Here is a 21,982-nt window from a genome sequence, read left to right as displayed (position 1 = left end):
GTCTCACTGTGTTGCAAAGGATCTCACTAAGAAGCTGAGGCCATCAGTGAACTGTAATTCTCCTCAGTTCATAAATGCAGGGATTACAAGCATGCGCCACCACACCTAGCAAGGCCACAGCTATTTTGTTTGTTTGTTTTGGTATTTTTTTTTTTTTTTTTTTTTAGTAGTACTGGTGCCTGCTGCCTCGGCATCTATGTGTTGAGACCCCACTCCACATAGTTAATCGGCAACAAGCCCCGAGAAAGAGGTGTCGTCTCTGGCCAAAGTACCCCCCACTTTTAGATAACCTTCATGACTATTATTTTCTTGGTAATGATTCCTTTTAACTCTCTATATGAATTGCTCCAGTGATGTGAAATTAGAACTATGAAAGAAATTGAGTCTGTGGAAATAAATTCTCTAATAATTTGTCTAAACGTCCTTGGCTTTGCTCAATAGTAATGAAAAAACTGGCCAAAACTTAGATGCTGTGATAAACATTCCAGCTGCAGCAATCACTAGGTTAAGCCATTAACTCCGGTAAGGTAGCTCAGTTCAAGGTAACTGTTTACCCTGGAGATCCTGCCTAGAGACAGAGAAGATAAAACCTTGTGTGTGACTTCGAAGCAATTTAGTTGAACAACTTAGTTGCCCAAATACAATAGAGCCAAGGAAAAAGATTGTTGACTCTTATGCCCAGTGTGAACATTCCTGGAGACAGAGAGACTGGCCACATGGTTAGAAATGAAAATGACAAAATAAAGGACAGATGTTCCAAATATATATGTATGAAAGAAAGGAAATACCGTAAGAGTAAGAAAAGCATTTTTCATGAAAAAGAGCTTATCATAAGAAAGTCCCAACTGGGAACGAAAGGAATTAGAAGGTTAGAAGCAGGTTGCAGAGGGTTTGTGACAGGGAAATGGATTATTAAAGATGAGTAGGCTTTTAATAGGCTTGTCGTCTAAAGAAGAGTGTTCAGCAGTTAAGGAAATACGTCTGACAATTAAAACCAAGAACTTTGTGGTGTTGTTTGTGGTATTTTGTCTGCCAAACTGTGTTGTGAGTTTGCTTAAGTTTTCAGATTTAGAAGATAAGATGCCAACACCTGAAGAAACTCTATTGCATCCATCTGAATCACCACATCTCCCCACACTTGCTATATGAACTGAGCCCAAAAGATGGAAAGTTCCAAGAAAGTTAAAGAAGATTCCCCAAGAAGCCCCCAAGCCTTGGGCATGCCTGTTTCTCCTGGGAGGTCGCCCCCTGGAACTGCTTATCTGCAAGACCTTGGAGAGGATCAGGAGTTAATCTCTTGAAGATCAACAGCCAGCTGAAGGTCTAGTTTTATTACCTTTGTTTACATGTCATTCATTATTATTTCACAGTGATTGCATTCACCCCTTCTTCTCTTTATCATTAACTTTACTGGTGAAGGGTATAAATTTCTGGTTTTTTTGTAATAAAGTGTCATTGGCTCAAGAAGCCTTTGTCCACCTCAGGTTCTTTCCAAAGCGTCGTATCTAAAAACTTAAGGAATTCATAGAGGGGAAAGAATCGCTGCAGATAAGTTTCTGCAGGACTTCACCTGCCTTTTGCCCCATCTTTCTGAGGATTTGACCGGGAGCGGACCATAACGACCCGACTGAGTTTAGTCCGTGACATACTGGGGTTCCTGGAAACCCTCCAACCTCCGGGATATACTTCCAAATCTATTTTTATACTGTTTTATTTGGAAACAGGGTCTCAAGCCAGCGCGGCTGGCTTCGAACCTGTGCTATCCTCCAGTCTCTGCCTCCCAAGCACGGGCATTACAAGCGTGTGCCACCACGCATGGCTAAGGCCACAGTTTTTATTCAGTGTTGACAGGCAATGGCATAGACCTCTCCAATTCCATTCTAAAATTTCACCTTTGTTTTCTTTTGTCTTATATACCTTTCATTTATTTACTTTATTGGTTCATTGTATATACATTATAATTAGGTTCAGAGTAATGGTAATGTACATCCCTTAGGTTATCACTAAGACAAACATGAGAAGGAGGGAGGGGAAAGGAATTGGTGTGGGAGTTGGGTAAGGGATAATTAAGTGATGTGTGCATATATGCCTCTACCATCTTGTACTCCATTAAAATGGGTGACTACAATGCACCAATAAAAAAGAAGAAATATCTGTGTACTCATGCTTATTACAGCATAGTAGCCAAGATGTGCTAATTAACTTATGTCTCCATCAAGAGTTAAAAAGATAAAGAAAAGAAAGTGTAGGATGTATATTTGTATAAACACACACAAAAGGATGCTATTTGTTGCTTTGTTTTGTTTCCAAGGAAAGAAATTCTAAATTTGTGAAAATAGAGATAAACCTAAAGGAGATTATGCACAGTGAAATAAGCCAGGTACAAACAGAAAAATACTACATGTTATCATTTATATGTAAAATACAAAAGAATTAGACTCATGAATGTGGAAAACAGAATGGTGGTCACTAGCAGCGGGGTTGGTTCAAGGGTGAGTGATATGTCAGGAGATGTTGGTCAAATAGTATAAAATTTCTAAGAGACGAAGGGTGTTAGATCTTGAGATTTATTGCACGAAGTGTAATATGAATGAGAGGTGATGAATATATTAATTAACTTGATTTACTCATTTCACAAAGTGTGTGCACATCAAACATTTCATTGTTCACCATAATTTGCCAATTAAAACAAAAATAGATATCCTCTCCTTCAATGGAATACTTTGGCAGAACCATCCACTATAATATAGACCTAGAAGCAATCACTCCCAGAGCACACTGTATTCTGAAACTGCTAGTGAATCCCCAGTGTGTCAGCTATAGGTAACTCATTTCAATGTCATTTTGATGATTTTTCTCTGGGAGAAAAGTAATAGGAGGCATAATAAAAATATACTATCTTTGAACTCTTTTTATTGTCAAGAAATTTATACTGCATGAAGAAATTTTGATAAAAAATAGCATTTTTCTAAAAATATTTTCCTGCAAATTATGTGAGCTAATCTTTTCTTCAAATTGTTTTTTCTTATACACAACTGTTTCTGTGGTACAATTGGAGAAATAGAAATTTTGTCTCAAATTGAGGTTAATATACTAAAATCTGAATACCAAATATTTTCTTCAGATAATGAAAAAGTCAGAAATCTAAAAATGTACTTGGTTAGATTTTTAAGATTTCTCCAATAGGAGAACATGAACTAAATTATGAACTAATTTATTATAATAAAAACTGTGGAATCTAATATTGGCTGAAGGGTCTTTTTATGAATAAAAATCTTTAAATTGACACAGTCCTCATCTTTAAACTCTGCAGATGTTTCAAATTAGCAAAGAGAAGGCAGATGTAATTTAAACACACCCTGATGCCTGAAATATCTTAATCCTAGGCATCTCTCTGTCTAATCAACTTGACAATCAGATTAACCATCATTACTCTCTAAAAATTATGTATATATATACATATATATGTGTGTGTATATATATACATATATATGTGTATATATATATACATATATGTGTATATATATATATATATATATATATATATATATATAATATTTTCTTTGAAACAGGATCTATATAGGTTGCTGAGAGTATCACTGAATTTTTTAAGCTGATCTTGAACTTGGGATCCTCCTGTCTGTCTTCCAAATACTGAAATTACAGGAATGCACCTCCATGCCTGGTTAACAAATAAATTTTGGTTGGGAGTGGTGGCATATGCTTGTAAACCCTGCAGTTGGGAGACGGAGACAGGAGGATCGCGCAGGTTTGAAACCAACCTTGCTGGCTTAAGAGACCCTGTTTCCAAATAAAACTATAAAGTAGGTCTAGGAGTGTAGCCTGGAAGTAGAAGGGTTTCCAGGAACCCCAGTACCACCAAAACAAAACAAAACAAATAAATTTTGTAACTTTTTGAAAATATCAATTTTCTAAAGGACATTTATAAGACAACTAAGCTTGAATAAGATTTTTCTCATTAAAAATATGAAAGACATATTTGAAATGATCTACTCCATATAAATGACTTGTATAAAATATTTTAATATAAGGTAGGTTTACAGCACAACTGCACCACTGTCAAGCAGCGGAAACATGCGAATTACAAGGTAGTAATCCATGGGAAATCAAACATACAAATATTTCTTAAATTGTAAGATATTGCATTGCACACTTGGGATTTACATTGACATTACTTAGCTGGCCCTTTTGCAGTAAAGTTAAATCTGGAACTGTAGCTATAAATTTTCTTATAAAGCAAACATATATAAAATAACTTTTTAAGTAAACTTAGAATAAAAAAATCTATGAAGACATATGAGAGTAATTCTGCATTTTCTTGTATTGATACCCTTAATCATTGTCATTGCTGATTTTTTATTTTGTTTTATTTTGTTCTTCAATGTCAAATGAGTAAACAGTGTTTAAATTCCAGCAGGGATTGTGCAGACATCATAGAGGGCGGGAGCTTCAAGAAAACTTGACATGGTTCCAGTCTTCATTTCACCACTTAACAGTCTAACCCTAGACAAATTAACAATCCCCTGACCTCAGAACCCTCACCTCCAAAATTATGACAGCCAGCCCTGGGAGCATTATGAGAGGCTGTGAAAGAAAGTGTATGCAAAACAAATTGAGCCCACCCGCCAGCCTGCAGACTCGCTTCCCTAGCAGCCTCTGCATCCCAGCTGGCCTGTGGCTGAGAGCTGGCTGCATGCTGAGGAGGACTAGCCTTCTCTGGGCTGAACAGCCCTGCAGGGGGCTTTTCTTTTGTCATTTACAGAGTTTCTCCCCTTGATTCTCATTTCTTATGGAAAGTGTTATGGTGTCTAAGCACCAACCTTTTTTCCCCAGGCAAGAAATCATGCTTTCTCTTCTATTTCCATTTCATGATGAATACAAGGATACCATTGCTATAAAAGCTTTATTTATTTCTGATTTATGTTTTTAGCATATCGTTTCCAACTGTCCTTTTTGCGTTCATCTGTTAGACTCCTGGGAGAAAAGCTTGTCTGTTCTCTGCTGGTCTCTGGAACAGTTTTCTAGCCCTTGCAGTTGGAATTTACCCAAACTACTCTTATAGCAGGAGCGAGAGGATGACAGAAAGATTACCCTAGTGATGTTAAAGTTGCATGATGAACGTGAAATTCCTATTTCTCAGTCATTGGATAAGACCTGGATGCCTCATTCATGAAACCAGAGACATAGATATTTCAATTAGATGCTACCTGGAGGCACTTAATATGTGGATGTGTCTCAGTGCCTAAAGCTAACCCACCCTTGTTGGCTCTATTCTGTTAAAGTATGAGAAATAAATCTAGTTCACAAAAGAGGTAAGTGTTAAGAAATGTTGCCTGATACAAAAGAGCAAGATGCCAAGTTATTCACTTACAATTGAACACATAAACACATTATTATAACATTACAACATTTAAAGTCTTTGTTGTAAGTTGTCTTCCTCTTTTCTTTTACCATGAAGAATGTCTTTCATGTGAAAATTTGGAATAAACATTTCCACCATTAGTGCTCTTCCTCCCATTGATCATAGCTTTACTTTATTTTGTGCTTTTAAATACACTAATTCTAATTAGTCAAACGTTTTCCCCTCTTGTGAGTGAATACAAGAGATATCAATTACTGATAGCTCAATAAAGATTTTAATATTTTAGGTAACTGGGTCAATTTATATTCTGATCCTATTTGTTTTGAATTTACTTTACTTTTCTTTTATTTTCTTGGTGGTACTGAGGGTAGAACCCAGGGGCTTTTCTACCTCCAGGCTATACTCCCAGACCTATTTTATACTTTATTTGGAAACACAGTCTGACTAAGTAGCTGAGGCTGGCTTTGAACCTGTGTAAGCCTCCTGTCTCAGCCTCCCAAGCTTTGGGATTACAAGTGTGTGCCACCACACCTGGCCCTGAATTTACTTTCATTTTAGAAGGCACTCTCTTTTACCAAAGAAAAAACTACTATATTTTTGTTATTGTTGTTTTTTGGTTTTTAGTGTTGTTTGCAACAGTTTCCATTTGTCCAAATATTGTGACTTACATATATACACATACACCCACATGTTCACACACACATGCACACATATTTGCACACTCATATACATATGCATGCACCATGTGAGTAGAGTTAAGGTGTTCCTAAGCTCTATATACTTGAAGGCCATGAGACTACTTCATATGGGAGCTCATAATTTAATGTGTGTATGCAATTGGTTATGGCCAAATCAGGGAAGGTAACAACATTTCCTTACCCAACATTTATCTTGGTCTTTCTGAATGGTAGATACTATGCATTTTTGAGTAACTATTTGTAGACAATATTGCTGTTTGAGGGCAGTTTCTTTACTCAGGCTATAGGTGTCCTGTTGGTCATGGGGGCTTGGAGCCACTCCAACACAAACTGAGAATTACACTCCAGCCACCAAACTTCAGGCTTGGTACCAAAGTAGATTAGCTTTGCAAGTTTGATTATTTTGTTTGTCTCTTCCAATAAGGGATTAACAATGTACACACACACACACACACACACACACACACACACACCATGAGCTGGAAATCATCACATAATAATGAACAGCTAATATTCTATACACATTAATAATGTGTTTGGATGTATGGGTGGTGAATTGCAAGTCACTCATGGTCTCAGTTTCTGATTCTTCTGAATGCTTGTCATCCTAAGCAACATATAATCACACCCATCATTTCCCTTCATTTCTGCATTTTCTTTGTATCAATACTGAGAATGACCTAGGAAGATTTGAGAAAGTTCTGATTATTAATAGATATATTTTTAAAATAATTGTGTAAAAATGGCAGACCTGGGGAAAGACTTGGTTTTGGTCAGGAAGCAAACAGCTATTGAAACTTAAAAGTAATTAGCAAGTCAATAGGAGAGGGGAGCTAGGGCTTCCTCTTTCTAAAGACAGATCTACATAATAATTGGATAATCTAGCTAGGATGTGAGGAGGGGGTCGACCTTCATGAAAGGAGACACCTTGGCAGGGGAGGAACCTTACAGGGACTTTTACTATGTCAGGATTATGTGAACAAGATGGAGGTCGTGAATAAAAAGTCTGTTCTGTCTTTTGTACTTTGGTGATTTTGTTCGAAGAACTCATGTCACCCCGGGGTAACATGAGGCTGTAACTGTCTTCTGTATTTCTATCTTTTTAATAAACTTCTTTAAATATTCAGCAAGAGCCCAGCTATTGCATATCTATCCTTATCTCAGGACCAGAATCCACCATTTTTGTTTTTTGTGTTTTTCAGGGAATTATTCCCAGGGGTCTAACAAAGATCCCTTGGGATGGTTCCCCCAGATGGTAACAATCACAGTTCAAGAATCGTAACAGTTTTACCATACCTGCTTATAATTTTATGTCAGAAATTATGTTTCCCTAAATAATAAAAATAAAAGAATCAGTCTCAAAAGGAAGGATAAACCAATTAATAAACTTAGCGCAGTTTGTGTAGTGGGGTGACGGGTCCAGCCCGTCAGCAGTGGGGTTCGAAGAGATGATGAGTACCAATGGCCCTGAACAATACCACATGGAGCCGGGAGATATGTCAAGCAAGATCTCGTTTATTTTCCTTCAGGCAACCCAATTTAAAGCAAAAAAGGCAAGGGGGGATTTTCCGATCAGGAAACTATTCTAACCTATCAAACTAAAGGTAGCGGGGGCAAGGAGACACCCCCTTATATCCGCTCGGCACTATTTGTTGCAGGTCTATTCCTCGGAAGTTCCGGTGGTTGTGCACATCTGTGTTTGCTCCATGTAGCCTATTCATTGGAAGTTTTGACAGTGGGTTAGCTCCATGTAGCTCCTTCATCAGAAGTTTTGACAGGCGGTTATGTGGATGCCAACACGCTTGTCGCTACCTGTGATCAGGCGGTTGAGCAGACCCCAACAATGGGGTTTTATAGAGATTTTGCTCTGTGCTAAAGATTCCAGGAAGGCTGTTCAGAGTGACTGGAGCTGAATCTCCAGGTCAGCGGCAGTGGCTTAGTGGTTCTCTAGACCATAAGTTCCCTAGAATACAAACAAACTGGGGAGCTGTACTGTTCATCCTGAATCCTGTGTATTCCTTGGTAGCTTTTAAATGCTGTCCCAGAAGCATGCAGCAACCTGGGTCTAGAGGCTTTGGTAAGCTCTTTTCTTCAAATTATATTCTCACATAGGAGTCAAGACAATTAAAATAATAATCTACAAAGATCTGAAACATCTTTCTATATCCCTCCTTCTGTTGTTTACATGATTGTTTACCATGGTGATACAGGAATTTTATTGAAAACAGGGATATTCTGAGGACTGCTAACTATGAGATGTAGAAAAAGCTCAGAGCAACAACACAGTCCTACCCGCACAAAGATGAAACCAGAACTCCAAGGTCTAGTGTAAAGATAGCCTGGGACCTTCAGTCTGTGTCTTGATTCATACAGCTACCTCTTCAGTTCATTAAATGTCCTCAAGATGCCTGGGGGTGGTGGCACATACCTGTAATTCCAGTCCTTGGCTGAGCCAGAAAGATTGGTTGCAACAGGTTCAAGAGCATCCTCAGCAATTTACCAAGACCCTCAGCAACTTAGCAAGACTTTGAATCAAAATTAAAAAAAAGTTTCAAGTAACACACATGTGCACGTACACACACACACACACACACACACACACACACTCCTAGCTTTGTACCAGTATTGGGAATGGCCTAGGAAGATTTGATTTGGCCTAGAGAAAGCTCTGATTATTAATAGATATATTTCAAAAATAATTGTGTAAAAATGACAGACCTGGGGAAAGACTTGGTTTCAGTTTCAGTCAGGAAGCAAACAACTATTGAGACTTAAATTAACCTATCCAAAGGTAAATAGCAATTCTATTGGAGAGGGGAACTAGGACTTCCTCATTCTAAAGACAGGTTTACATAATTGGATAATCTAGCTAGGAGGGGATCGACCTTCTTGAAAGGAGAAAGTAAGGGGAGAAACCTTACAGGGACTTTTACTACATCAGAATTACATGCAAGATGGCGGGTGTCGTGTATAAAAAGTCTGTTCCATGTTTTGTGCTTTGGCGATTTCGTTCGAAGCACCCCCTCATTTTACCTTTGGGTAACATGAGGCTGTAACTGTCTTCTGTATTTCTATCTTTTTAATAAACTCCTTTAAATCTTCAGCAAGAGTCTGGGCTATTGTATATCTATCTTTAGCTCAGGACAAGAACCCGTGCTTTTTATTTTTGTGTGTGTTTTGAGGGAAATTGTGTCTGGGAGCCTAACTGGGGTCCTTGGGGATAGTTTCCAAAACTGTAACAAGCTTCAATTATTCTATAGACTCAGGTTTCCCCCCAGGCATGGGGGTCCAAGTCTTGCCTGGTTATTTTGTGTGGTTACCTACCTCTCTGTGACACTTTCTGATTGCTCACTCAGAAGTGCCCTGGCTTTTCATTTGTTATGGAACAGGGAAAAGGCCCATTGATGCAATCAGGCAAACATGTGGGAGTGAGGCCTTTTTCCCCAGGGGTTATAAAAGGAACAAAAAATTTCCCTATGCAAGTTGAGATATAGAAACCTCACTTTTTATATCTGCAGATAAACTGCAGATTCAGCTGATTGTCATGGTAGTTTTTCAAACTTTCAAAAATATCCTGATATTTTCTTAGGTTACTCCTGTTTCCAGGGGTAAATGATGAACATTCTGGTAAAATTATTATCCAAGTAGCCATGGAAAGTTGGTCCCACAACACCCAGGTAAAGGAGGTACAGAGTGGTGTCCTGTCTCTGTCTTGGGACTTGCAGGAATAAACAGAGAGGTCTCCATTTGATCAACCTTTAAATGTACCTGAGACCTGTTTTCTGGTTTTTGAATACCAAGGATTATACAAAAACCTGCAGATTTGACTTACTTGACTGAAGGAGGGATCCCCAGTGGGGACAAAAGAAGAGAGATATTTATTCTTCACTATTTCAGGAATCCTATTCCCACTCAAAGTACTTTCTGAAAACATTTACTTTCAGAAATCTTCATGTTTTCCTGAGGGATAGGTAAGTGTTTTATCTCAATTTTACAGATGAAAAAACTTAAAACCTGAGGTTAAGTGACCAGCTTTCAGCAGGTCTGGTAACTGATGTGGAGATCAGACTCTGACAAGGGCTGATTGATCAAACTTCTCAGCTCTTCTAAGTGTAACACAAACATTGGGAGACATGCTCTAACTGTTCTGAGGAAGACACACATGCCAAACTGTCCTCTGAGTTGAGACTCTCTGAATGGCTAAGACAAAGATCATAGTGAAGGCAGAGTGGTAGTGATGGTTGTTCTATTTAACCAGGATTGCTACCATTGTGAAAATACCTGTTGGTTTATTTATCTTGTATCTTCATGTAATAGTTCCACAATCATCTATTTAGCAACCAATGACATAATTATGAATTTATTTGCAAATATATCAATCAAACATTTATAGTTATTATTTATAATAATTACTTAGTGTCTATAAACAAATAACCAGAGAGTAGGGAATGCTATTGAAGATGTGGTGAATTTGGGATGGATAAGAAGGCAGAGCACAGAGAACTTCAAAGCCAGTGAAAGTATTCCATCTGATACTAAATTCTGGATACAAAATAAAAATACTAGCAAGTTTAAGATACTCTAAAAATTATTAAGATACTCTAAATTATTAAGATACTCTAAAAATTATCTAATTATTATCCATGCTTGTCAGATTCCACATAATGTATACCTAATTTGAATTATGGTGTAAAGAATAGAATCTGGATTAGATTAGAGTGTTGATGTACGTTCATCAATTGAAACAACTGTACATACTGGAGCAAGATGCTCATAGCAAGGTGGGTTCTGTGCACATAAGGATATAGAGGATATGTGAACTTTTGTACTTTATTCTCAGTGCTTCTGTTATCTTAAAACTACTCTGTACCATAAATCTGTATTTCACAAAGTTCAATTTTGAATTAAATATATTAAAAATATGACTCAAAAATTCCATTTCAAAGTATATATGCAAATAAACAAAAACTACTCAAACAGTAACTGTACACACAGAAGATGAAAACTAATATCCTTCTAGAGATAATTAAATAAACAAATTATAATACTCAAACAGATATCTGTACACACAGAAGAAAACTTAATATCCTTAATAATTTAGAGATAACTAGATAAACAAATTATTATATAGACATACAATAGATTATTACTTAGCCATAAAAAGGACTGAAGTACTTACATATGCCATAACATGGGTAGACTTCAGAAACATTCTAAGTGAAAAAAAAAAAAAAACATATACAAATGTCCCTTTATATGTGATATATAGAATTAGATAAATCCATAGAGACAGAAACAAACTGGTGATTTCCAGGGAATGGGAGGAGGGTGAATACATAATAATTGCTTGATCTTTATTATTTTTTGAGGAAAATGAATTAAAACTAGATATTGGTTGTGATTGTAGATCATACACGTGCATAACAATATGAATGTACTTTGTAACATTGAATCAAACACTTTAGTTAATATTTTACTTTATGATTTGATTTATAAAACAGAGTCCAATGGAAAGTGATACTTTTTTGTTACTGATCACACAAATTATAGTTGCTTTATATGGGATTTTTTTTTTTTTTGATGGTACTGGGGTTCCTGGAAGCCCTTCTCCCTCCGAGCTACACTCCCAGATATATTTTTATACTTTTTTATTTTGGAAACAGGGTCTTTTAAGCCAGCACGGCTGGCTTCGAACCTGTGCTATCCTCCTGTCTCCGCCTCTCAAGAGCGGAGATTACAAGCCTGCGCCACCATGCCCGGCCTATATGGGAATTTTGACGGTGAATATGTGATATATCTGAATTTCATTTTGTTTTATATTGTTAAATATATTATTTTTACATTATTGAAAAGGAATATGAAAATCATGACTCTGATCTACTTATTTTCATGAATAAATTTTTTAAGAATGTTAAAAATGAATTTTATTTACAAATTATTGCTATGAAAGTTATTATTGCTTAAGATAGTCTGACTTCTGAATTAGATTAAATTTTTTCACCTATAATTTTATGAAGATGTACATTTACTAAGAAAACCCATTAAGCATAGCTAATATTAAGAAAAGCAGCCAGGCGTGGTGGCGCAGGCTTATAATCCCAGCATTCAGGAGGCTGAGACAGGAGGATCACGGTTCATGGACAGCCTAAGCTACTTAGTGAGGCCCTCTGCAACTCAGTGAGACCTGGTTTCTAAATAAAGAATAAAAAATAGGGCAGGGGGTGTAGCTTGGAGGTAAAATGCCCCTGGGTTCCATCCCCAGACTCGCACCAAAAAAAAAAAGGAAAGCTATAGATCAGCTTCACGCAGTCTCTTTATCATGTAAGTCCTTGACATGTCCTGAGGTACAGAGTTGGAGACACCAATAGTCATGAACAATTCAAACATCGATTCACCTCTCTATTTTTCCAAGTTTACTTAATTTGAAGGAATCACAGCTTTGACAAAGGATTTTCTTTAACATCAATTTTTTTTGTATTTTCTTTATATAATGAAATTCCACACAATGATGAAGTGTGCCAGTAAAAGTCCAGTATCACTGTTTAAATCTCCAAGAACATCTTGATAACTAAACAAGGACCCTTTTGGTTCCTATACTTACTCTCTCTCTCCTCTCTCTCCTCTCTTTCTCTCTTTCTCTCTCTCTCTCTCTCTCTCTCTCTCTCTCTCTCTCTCTCTCTCTCTCTCTCTCTCCCTTCATATATATATATATATATATATATTGGTGGTGGTACTGGGGTTCCTGGAAGCCCTTCTGCCTCTGGGCTACGCTCCCAGACCTATTTTATATTTTTGAAACGGGGTCTCTTACGCCAGCGCGGCTGACTTTAAACCTGTGCGATCCTCCTGTCTCCGCCGCCCAAGCGCATAGATTACAAGCATGCGCCACCACGCCCGGCCTATATTTCTTAGAGAAAATTAATTCAAAATATTTTCTTTTCTTTCTGGTTTATTTTGAAAATTTTAAAGGAATATCATGAAGCACATTAATTTCCAAGGTAGAATGTATAGCTGAGGTTTAATTAGATTTGGAATGATTTGAAAGTTAATGTGACATTTTGCAAGTTTTTCTTGCTTGTTTATACTATAGCTACAATGTGTCCTATATTTATTAAATACCATACATTCTTAATATTATACAATATTTATACTTATATCAAAGTAGGAAGTTTGCCCCTTTTTACAGATAAGAAAATAAAACTCTCTGAAAGTGAATGGACTGTATTCCAGATGGCAAAGGAGGCATTGCATCATGAAGTTTAATTCATCATAGGTACACATTTTATTTTTCTTTATTTCGATTGGTAACTATGATTGTACATTATCATCAGGCTCACTGTGACATGAGCACTGTGACACGCACACAGCTCTTGGTATGTGTTTCCAGCAGAGTCCCACCCTTCATGCCCTTTCAATATACATTAAAATTGTTGTTGATAACTTCATATATGAACATTAGATTATTTGAACTATTTTCTTTATGAAGTTTTCCTTTCATCTCCAAACCTACATCACCAAATCCCTTTCTAGTATTTGTCTATTATTTCCCTTTATTTATTTGAAGTCCTATTTGCTTCCCAAATTCTCTCTAGCTCCCACATACAAGAGAAAATAAATGTTTATTGACTTTCTGAGATTAGCTAATCTAGTTTAGCATTATATTTCCTAGTTCCATTTTCCTGCAAATTACATTTTTTGTCTTTTTATGGGTAAATAAAATTCTATTGAGTAAATATACCATAGTTTTGTGATCCATTCAATTGTTGATAGATATTTATTTTAAAGGTAAAATAAAACAAAATTTTTCTGCCTTCAGGAAATTTTCAGGGTAGTTGGTGATAATGTTGGTGCCCATATAACAGGTCATAGGTAACTTACAGCGACTTATATTATCTATGATTGTTGATTTGCTTACTAGTAAAATATATTTAAATATCTCTGTTGCTTCATGGTGAATTTGCAAAAATGCTTTTTCAAGTGTAAGATACACTTCAAAATTACTTACTAATTATAAATTCTATAAGAATTACTTACTAATTATTATTTTGATATTAATTTGATAAGAACCAGGAGGTCATTACATTTAACTAAGAAATTAAATAAAAATATTCATTAACTATCTTCCAGGCAATTTGTTAACAATACTTTTAATCTTCTACACAACCTTAGTAGATAAGTAGTATAATATTAACTTCTTTTGATGAAACAACAAAATTGTTCCCTGGAGGTGGTGATGTAAAAATTATGTGCATTTTATTTAAACTCCCCAATTTTTTCTCCATTCTGTGTGTCAGACCCACTATGGCTGACTCATCTCAGCCCTTCCTCTGGTCATCCACTCATGGAACTTTTTCAGGCTTCTTGGCCTTGTCTGAATCCTTCTGAATCTGTGGCCATTTTGTTATAAATTACCTGTCAAATACAACATTTAAATTGCTTTTCTTTCACCACTAACAAGAAACATAATAGATTGTAGCAGTAAGATATTGAAAATAGAGAGGTTAATTAAAAGACTTTGAGTTATGCAAATGTGAGGTGATCAGGATCAAAGGCAGGACAGACAAGAGCGATATGAAAGATCAAATGAATAATAGATACTTTGGGGAAAGAAGTTATAATAAGATTTAATAATGTTAAATTTTATGTTAGTTAATTCCAAGTCATTTTATCATAATGATGGCAGGTCTGAAAGATAATATTAGAATGAGAAGAAAGCCTGGTTTTCAAACATGAGATGCAAGCATTTCAACTTCAGAAAACTCACAAGTTTCAGAGAAAGAGCTATAACTAAGCAATTAATTCTTTATATTTTTAGCTCATTGCAGTTATATATCATAGTAAGGTTCAATGCAATACAAACATAGGTGCACATAGCAATTGTGTGAAAAAAGTTAGCCTAGGCCTTAGCTTCAGTAATGCCATGATGACCGAGGTGATCCCAAAGAATTAATGGTTGTCAGCCTAAGAACTAATGTTCATCATCAGGAACCTTGCTAGTCACACTTAACTGCCAGTTTGGCCTCTGAAACTCCTGCTTAGCTTGCACCTGCAGAGACACAAAGGTTGTTAGAAACTTCTTATCCTTAAAACAATCAAAGGGTGAAAAATAGAAGGGACTGACATGGGTTGTTAAGCTCCTGCACGATGGTGTCCCTGGTTTCTGTACTTTGTTCTTGACTTACACACCCACTGAAATAAACTGTTGAGAATTGTCCATATCTGTGAGAACCCTAACTCTACTTCTAAGCTTGTGATTTTGATGTATAAAAAGAGCCCTGAGAAACAGCGTGGGGCTCTACTCAGGACTAAACACCCTTTAGTGTAGTCACTGGCTGGCTAATAAAGAATTTCTATTCAGCTTAAATTAAGGCTGAGTGGTCTTCTCTGGTGGTCACTCCATAACATTTGTTATGTGCAACCCAATCCACTCCCCCACCTCCATCCAGGTACAAGTTAGATTATTTTCAGTGAATTCACCATCGGCATATAAAAAAAACCTAAATATTTTATTAGATTAATTTTGAATCCTGCTAGTTTTCTTAATTTGTTAATCAGTTCTAGAAGTCTCTTGATTGAGTTTTGGGGTGTCTTCTAAATATAGGATAATATCATTTGCAAATAGAGATAGTTTTAATTCAATTCTTCTTTTCCTATGTGAGTTTTTTTTTCTCTCTTTGCCTTTTAATCTGACAAGAGTCTCAAGTACTATATTTAAAAGGAGTGGTGATAGCAGGGTGTGGTGACACACACTGTAATCCCCGCACTTGGGAGAAGGAGATAGGAGGATCTCACAGGTTGGAAGCCACACAGGCTTAAGAGACCCTGTTTCCAAATAAAAAGTATAAAATAGGTCTGGGAGTGTACCCCGGAGGTAAATGGTTTCCAGGAACCTCAGTACCACCAAAAAAAAAAAAAAAAAAAAAAAAAAAGAAAAGAAAAGAACTGGTGATAGCATTCTTGTCTTGTTTGAGTTTCTGTTTTCTTGGCATTATTTTCTGTGTGTGAGTCCTATGTGTATTTGTTGTCTCTATATAATAAGGCTTATGCTGCGCATATTTATTTGCCTCTATGGCTCTGTGTCATATAATGAGACTTTTGAGTTTATTCCTCAGTGCCTCTCTAAAAAGATATACTTTCTAGTCAGTGCAAGCAAACATGAGTTTCTGATTGATGCAGTACTCATGCTCTCTAGGCCCAAATTCAGTAAGGCCAAACACCATGAATTTCTGTTCAGAACCTGTAGCTTGCTGTTTGGAATTTATGCCCCACAAATACCATCACTACCATGCTGGTTTGAAACCCATGAATCTCTGCAGAATTCTGTCCTCCAGCTCTGTGGCCAATAGGCCTAAGCTAAGTAGGACCAGAGATTACCATGCTCTATGTTTGTGGTCTGGCTAACTGACCTTTGATGGCCCAGGAACACCACCATTGAGCTACTGCTTTTGATCATGTGGAACCCTGTCAGTCACTGGCATTTGTGCTTGTGTGCTCTCCAGGCATAAACACTTCTAATGGACAGAATGTTGTTTTCAAAGTCTTTTTCTGGAATCATGACCCCCTGTTAGCCCCTGGCCTCCCTGCTTTCCGGCTCAAGCTCTTGGAGGGAGATAGTATACGATTCTTAGCATAGTTCTTAGGTAGCTCAGTTACTTAGCTCCAGGGACACTGCTGCTGCTCTGGTGTTCAGCTGAAGCTGCAGGAGTTAACTGTGAAGTCTGTCTTGGCAGTCTGGGGAATCATAGCTTTTAGGTATTGGAGCATGGAGAGAAGAATGTTATTGCTCTTTATGATGATTTTCTGCAATCACTGGCTCAATAAGATTCCGCTTCTTTGCTGGTGTTGGTCTCTCAGATCCACTGGGTTCTGGCACCAGCCAGCTCTGTTGCAGACTTACCAGGTTAACAACCTCCTCCACATTCTGCTCTCCAGATGAGGCACATGGAGCTCTTTTAATACCTCTTTTTTTCTGTGCTGCCTCCAATCTCAGCACATTTTTATTGTCTTTCTTCTGTTGAACTGTTTTTGTTGCTTTTCTTCTCTTACCAAGAAGCATTCTTGCTGGTTAAGTTCTGAGTTTTGGAGCAGCTGAAAAATGCTGTGTTCTTCTATTTTCCCATATTTCTTCCTTTCAGAAATGTTCTTTTGATGAACCAATTATTCAGTGTGTTTTCCTGCACTGACCTAGTTAAGTCACACTGCATTTTTTTTTTTTTTTTTTTTTTTTTTTTGCAGTGATGGAGATTGAACTTAAGGGTATTTTACCACCAAGCTACACTTACAGCCCAATATTTGTTTTTTATATTTTATTTTGAAACAGGGTCTCACTACATTGCAGAGAGCCTCACTAAGTAGCTGATGCTTGCCTAAACACTTGCAATCCTCTTGTCTCAGCCTCCCAATTGCTGCCATTACAAGTGTATGCCACCACTCCCACTCTGTTTTTCTTTTAATTTAAAGAATTTCTTTGCTGGGCGTGGTGGCGCACGCTTGTAATCCCCGCGCTTGGGAGGCAGAGATATGAGGATCGCGCAGGTTCGAAGCCAGCTGCACGCACTGGCTTAGGAGACCCTATTTCCAAATAAAAAATGTAAAAATAGGTCTGGGAGTGTAGCCTGGAGGTAGAAGGGCTTCCAGGAACCCCAGTACCACCAAAAAAAAAAAGAAAAAAAAAGAAAAAAGAAAAAAGAATTTCTTTGCCAGGTGTGGTGGCACAGGCTTGTAATCCTGCGCTTGGGAGGCGGACACAAGAGGATCAGGCAGGTTGGAAGCCAGCCTTGTTGGTTTAAGAGACCCTGTTTCCAAATAAAATGGGAGTATAGCCCAGAGGTAGAAGGGTCTCCAGGAATCCCAGTAGCACCAAAAAAAAAAAAAAGAAGAAGATTTTTTCCTATTTTCCATATTTTAGTAAATTTTACTTTGAAGGCTAGTTATTTATTTTATGAGAGGCTTAAGTGAAGAACTTCAGAGAAGAACTCATTAGCAAATGCCTGTAATTCCAGTACTTGGGCCACTGAGAAAGGAAGATTGCAGGTTCAAGGGTAGCCTTGGCAACTTAGGAAGATCCTCAGCATTTAGCAAGACCTCATCTCAAAACAAAAAGAAAAAGCAATTAAAAAAAATCTGGGGGTGTATTCCAAAATGAAACAACAAAAGAACAATAAATAATAACATCAACAAAAAATAACAACTTCAGTACTATTATATAGCCAAAAATAAAAGAGGACTTCAAGTGAATGATCTGAATTTGAGGACCAGCTAAGACACTTGCTAAGTGTATAGTTCTGTGTAAATGAATATAAAGCTTTATAAAAGGAGCTGGGTCACACTGTCTTCACGTGTTATTTTGTTTGTAAATGATATTTTTTTTTTTTGGTGGTACTGGGGTTCCTGGAAGCCCTTCTACCTCCGGGCTACACTCCCAGACCTATTTTTACATTTTCATTTTTGGAAACAGGGTCTCCTAAGCCAGCGCGCGCGGCTGGCTTCGAACCTGCGCGATCCTCCTGTCTCCGCCTCCCAAGCGCGGGGATTACAAGCGTGCGCCACCACGCCCGGCGTAAATGATATTTTTAAAACAGTATTTCTAAATTTTAAGATTTCTAAATATTTCAATATTTCTAAAACAGTCCATGTTCACTTCTTTCACAACAACATAATAAACTATAAGATATGGCCATAATTCTATAAACAATCACCCAATTTGGCCTTCCTCATTTTCTTCTTTTCCATAAGTAAAACCATTGTATTTAAAACATTTGCTTAAAGTATCAAAACAAGTTTGAGTAAGATGTATTGACCTCTCCAGGGCTAGGTTTCATATGTTCAGTGGTGGGTCCTTTCTCCTAGATTCTGATCACTCTTCCTTCATAGTGGAGGATGATGATACAAATGCCAGAAAGAAAGGCCATATTATTAAAGGGTTCAAGATAAACATTTATTTCATATTTATTTAAAATTGCCTTGTGAAATTTATACACGCAGACTTAAAAATAAGTTTATTAAAATAAGCCAAATATTTTAATAAATATTTCTCCAAAAATACATATATATCCATATGTGTGTGATTGATAAACATATAAAGATGCTCAGCATTATAAGCAAATAACTACAGTGAAACATTTATCAATTTTAAGTATTTTCAAGAATGTGGAAAAATTAAAATCTTTGTTCAATGTTGAGAGGATTGCATATTGGTACTTGAAAGATTAAAAATAGAATTACCACACAATCCAGAAATGATGCTTTAAGGTACTTACCCAAAATAACTAACAGAAGGGTGTAAAGGGTTATTTAATCATGTGTATTCATTTTTTCATTCTATGTTTGAAACTCTTTAGTTATTCTTTCATAGCAAATATTTGAATAAGGATATATTCTTTAAACTTGTAATCAATTTTTTCATAGTTTAATAGTAAAGTACTTTCAAACTTTCAGATTTTTATTTGTCTGAAATGTTTTCTACATTAAGATTTAGGATTTATTTCACCACCTATATAATTCTGAATTAACATAGTTCTATATATTGAAAGAATTTTGTTACACATATTCTGATTCCAAAGCTGCTGCTTATATATCTTTACCAATCTACCCATAAGTATTAAATTTTTCTTATTTTTCTTGATTGCTTTCAATGCATTTACTCTCTTTCATATGCTCTTCTAATCTTAATAAATATATTGAAATCTAATGTTTGAAGTTCAGAATATTATCTCATTTTCTTCCAAAAGTATATTGGGTGTTTTTCTTTTCTTTCTTTTTTTTTCATGTTTAGAAACTCCATTGTATTTTTCAATTTTTCCAAAACAGAATATAAGTTTTGGTATTTTGCCATGCTCTGTTGTAATTAAGCTTTCACCTATTATGTATTTAGCCATATTTTTTATAATATTTACCTTATGGTTTCACTATGTAATCTTTGTGAATCTGAATTTATAAATGATAAATTTTGTTAATATACAGATATTTTGCACTGGTAAGTGATTTTTGTTTGCTCTTATTTCTTCAAAGTAGACTTTCAAAGATAATTTTTTCAGACAAAATTTGTTCGTTTCTGTCACATACAAAGGCTTCAATAAAGCAGGTCCAAAGATTATTTTGAACATATTGTATTAATTCTAGCTTTACACATTTGAAAATGTCAGCTAATAATTTTTAAAAAATCAGAAATATTTTTTAATTTTTTAATTCCCATAAAGAATCAAGAATTTGTGTCTTTTTTGTAGGTTTATGGATATCTGTATTCTCTTTTTGCAGTCTTAGGCCTACTTACGAACTCCCACCATAGTTGGGTCATAGATTGCATGCCCTAAATTTTAGGTCCTGTAGCAACCAGGCTCCTAACTTCACCCACAAAAAAGGCAAAATGCATACTCTTTCACCCAGGCTAAACAAGTGGTGGACTTATAACTCCTAATCACTACAGTTTTCATTGATTTAGATTTGTTTTGGCAACATTTAAAAATAATTTATTAGCATATTACATAATCTATTTGGATATTTTTCCAGAAGTTGTATATCTGCTTATTAAATTATAGTTATGGAACAGAAGTCATAGGAAAATATGTTAGTTTGCTAAGATTCTGTTAGCAAGTCATCACAGTCTGAATGCCAGACACAATAGCAAATTTCTTTTCTCATAGTTCTAGAGGCTAGAGGTATAAGATCAGAAAGTCGAACTTCCGGGAAGATGGCGACCGAGAAAAGCGGGGCTTAAGAGTCCCGCTAACAACCAATCTCCATTACCACAAAAAGAGCGCCTTTCATAGCCAGAAAACACCATCACCAGAAAAACAAAAAAAACCACCAGGCTCCAGAGAGAAAGCGGACTGAGAACAGAGCTCAGGGCCACAGAGGAGACACACGCGCCCGAGGACGCGGCAGCAGCACCATACTGCCGGCGGCAGCGGCGAACTCAACAGACGGCTACAGCAAGCCAGGAGAGCCGATGCGGAACAGCCAGGCGGGATCTTTCGGCGCAGACAGCATTTAAAGCTCCCAGTGGCTGAGCTCAGCACACGCTGCAGGGATTCAGAGTGGAAATCAAAACCAGAGAAGAAAAAACACGCCAGCCTCATGGCCGAGGGCGTGGCAGAGGCGCCATATTGCCACCGGTGGCGGCAGCAGCAGTGAATTCACTGAGTCCAGTACAGCTACATCTGCGTACTCAAGAACAGTGAGTCAAATTGCGGGCCACAGAGGAGAAATCGCAGTATTGGGCCTCCTGGGACTTGACCCAGTGAGGGAGTGGCGGTGGCAGAGATATCACACCATAGGAGAACGTGCAACCTGGCACCCCCCATAGTTTAAAGCAGTCTCTATCGACTCCCTGGGTCGGAGACTCTGTGATACAACCCAGTAAAGGAGTAGTGGGGTCTGAGATAATACAGACTCGAGATCCAGAGCACCTTAAGTGAAGCCATAGTGACCCAAGGGAAGAACCCAGAGAAGGCACAAACCTCCGAAATCATGGGAAAGAGGAATAACACTGGAGTAATGAATGTGCACAACCCCACAACATCAGAACCTGATAAAACAGAAAATCAGAGATTTCTAGAAGATCAAATCAGGAAAATAACTGTAGAAATAATAGAGGTGCTTCGAAAAGAACTCAGAGAGAGCCAAAAAGAGATAAAGGATGCAATTAATGAAGTAAAGGCCTCAATTCAAAGCACAAACAACCGATTAGACCACATGGGGAACAGAATCTCGCTCTTAGAAGATGAGCAATCCAAAAATGAATGCATAGTTTCTAATCTAGAAAAAAATATCCAACAGCAGGAATCTGACATTGAAGAAATATGGGCCCATCTTAAGAGAGCTAACCTAAGAATAATTGGAATAGAGGAGGGAAAAGAAAGTGATACCAAAGGGATCAACAATCTCTTCAAGGAAGTAATAG

Source organism: Muscardinus avellanarius (assembly GCF_963383645.1).
Source record: "Muscardinus avellanarius genome assembly, chromosome: 2".
In the NCBI taxonomy this organism is placed as follows: domain Eukaryota; kingdom Metazoa; phylum Chordata; class Mammalia; order Rodentia; family Gliridae; genus Muscardinus; species Muscardinus avellanarius.
The sequence above is the reverse complement of the archived record's forward strand: the minus strand, read 5'-3'. Positions refer to the sequence as shown.